This window comes from Trachymyrmex septentrionalis, unplaced genomic scaffold (genome assembly GCF_001594115.1).
Source record: "Trachymyrmex septentrionalis isolate Tsep2-gDNA-1 unplaced genomic scaffold, Tsep1.0 scaffold19, whole genome shotgun sequence".
NCBI classification, from domain to species: Eukaryota; Metazoa; Arthropoda; class Insecta; order Hymenoptera; family Formicidae; genus Trachymyrmex; species Trachymyrmex septentrionalis.
Window position 1 is genome coordinate 3,572,196 of NW_017305071.1, and position 3,146 is coordinate 3,575,341.

A 3,146-nucleotide genomic window follows, 5' to 3' on the forward strand; every position below is an offset into this window, starting at 1 on the left:
TTTTTTCTTTAGGCCTTAATCACTCATTGTGCAGAGTACGCAGAGACGCGGGTGGAGAGGCGTTATCTCGCGACAGCTCCTCGAGATAGTGTCGCATCCACTCGCGTGTGTGTCCGAACAGGCTCGGGATCCACCCCCTTGGCCGGCAGCCGTGATAGGTGCGGACAAGAAATTTCCGAAACATCGGATCACGCCGTTTTTCGCGATAACGACGGTAACGACGATCGTTCGCAGATACCTTGCAAAAAATCCTCGGCACGCACCTTTTCGCGCTGCGAGGAACGTTCCGTGAAAATTCCCGCCCCAGCGTGCCCGGGACCTAGGCGGCGTTATACAACGGCGTAGTACACACGTCGACATAACGGAGGCCCTTCGTTAAACCGCCGATACCTTTAATTGGATCCGCCCGAATTCACGTACCGACCGGCAACGGCAATCTCGATACCCGACGATTTTCCGTTTCTCTCTGCTCGCACTCCCGCGAGCTCGCTACCGCACTCAAGGAACACGCTGGGAACGTATCTTCGTCCTTTCTCCACCCAATTTCCTCTCCCTCTCCCTCTTTCTCCCTTTTTCCCTTTTTCTTATCTTCCCCTCTTCTGCCCACCCCCCACCCCCTCTTGCTTTCCTTTCCGCGTTTTATTCTCTCAACAAATCGCTGAACGAATCACCGTTAACACTGAATTATCATTATTTATCCTTATATCGTCTGACATTTGTATAATATCCTATAGTGTCTTTACAAAAATATATATATCATTATTTCAGCACTTTGGCTATTGGAAACCTATCGTTAAATAATACTTCTTCGACATTGGTCCGGACGCGTCAAAATGATTCGAACGATGCCAACGAATTGTTCCGCTAGTGTGAACAGAGCTTTTCTCTTCCATTTTCGGTTTTTTTTTTTCCACGTTTTCTTTTTCGTTTTTTTTTTTTTAACGGCACACAAGACTGCATTTAAGTTAGTTTGCTTTTATAGGACGCGCTTCCTCACTGCCGATGGCGTGTCATCGCGGATCGACGTTACGTTACGTTACGGTTACGCGCAATCTTGGGAGGATCTTGGGATTCTGCAGAGTCCTCGCGGATCCCGGCGACCGCGAGATAACCGCGGACTGGATACACGCAACGTTATTTGGTTCGACACAACGCGGCGCGGCGACGACGGCTGCACCGTCGTACATATTCACGGAGGTGTTGCTGCTGGTTTATTACGTTGCACTGTGTGTGGGGAAGGGTGGGAATATAATAGTGTACCTACTTTCTGTATTGTATTCTCTTCTTGCGGTATATTTCTTCGTTTCCTCGCGTTACGGATAATCAGTCAGAAAGCTATGCGGTATCTCGTAAAATACGTATCATTATATATATATACTAATATACTATATATATATATATATATCAATACGTATGTAAATAAATATATATATACAGGATAACGATGAATATATGTATATAAACAGAGTGTCCCGGCTTCTACGGCTTGCTCACCATTCGCGGATTCTGCGAGAGAAATTTTTTTCCATCTTAATGACGAGGGGAAATAATTTTGCCTAAATCTAGACGTTTTCCAAAATTTAAGAAAATAAAAACCCCATTTCAATTTTTACTTCATTTCCGTTTAAATATTAATTCCAAGAATGAATTAATTCGAACGTGCTCATTGAAAACTGTCGCAGGAAAGCGAGATTTGTCAAGGAATCCTTCGAAAGGGAAGAAGTGCGAGGAACCTGAAACATCCTGCATATATAATATGCATAATATATACTGTGTGTGTGTGTGTGTGTGTGTGTGTGTGTGTGTGTGTGTATGTGTGTACGTGTATAAGTATATATCACTTCTGCACGAATCCGTCGCATTTTCAGCCGTTATTTTCTTAGGTAGTGAAACGCAAAGTGAGTGAACGAGCGAACGTGATGATCCGCGAATGATCGAGATATGACCGATAAGGTTTGAAAATGATTGAATGTGCCGATTATCATATCTCGCGACGGACGTCGTACATTTCACCTTGGTTATCGCCCTCCGCCGTCATCCCTTCTTATTATCATTCCTCCCTTTTCCCGTCGATCTTTCCGGTTTTGACCTGTGTTACACACACACACACGCGCGCGCGCACACACACACACACACACACACATTGCCGATAATAGACAGTAACACACACAACACGGCCGACAGTGAGATATTTTCCGGCGGCTATAGTCGACTATGAAATATAATAAATTTGTAGTTACAAGTACACCCCTTCTTTCCACCACGCGGTGCTCTCACCCCTGCGTGGCATTCACTGCACTCTCTCGATTCTTGCCGCTTTAATTTTCTCACGTCTGTGCAGCCACACTTAAGTAACTATAGGCTATAGGAGCTTTGGGCAGTAGTATGTCCTTCGTATATTTCCTTTAATTGTTCACTTAAATTGTGCGCTCGCGGGACGCCGAAGCCAAACGTCGTGGTAGTCATGGTCGTCGTAGCATCCTCCCGTCGCTTCCCACCTATTTCTTACTTTTTTCTTTTATCTCAGATTCCAACGAGAAAATACCGAACGAGATACAAAAGAGATTCGATGCGGGAGGATCGTTTTGCATTTTTTTGTACTCACACATCCTCTCCCGGTCTCTAAGTACGAGGGCCATTGCGCTTTTGTATATTTCGATAATCGTCGCCCATTGCAGTTGCGTTTTGCCACGTTTCACGGATCACGATCTGGTTTATGATCCATTTCCACAAAACTTCTGTAGTATTCGTCGTATGTATTCTACGTGCTGCTACGACGACGCCGCGCCAGTCGATCACACTTGAAAGACGTCCCGCGATAGTCTCGTAACGCTAATTAAAAATCTATGGTGTCCCGTCTTACTTGTCGCCGTTAAAGGCTAACATACGCTACACTGATATAAATATATATATATATATATGTTCTCCAAATAACATACTGATAAAAATAATATATCGTGTAATGAAAAATGTAATAATAATTACACATGAATAATAATAAAATAACATGTGTAATAAAATAACGCGAATCTGTTCATTTTATTGAGATTATCATTTTTGAGATTGAAGTGACGAGCCTGTTTACAAAATTGAAAATACTGTATCAGAGTGACAAGTTCATAAATGACATGCTCGTGTCATGGTGT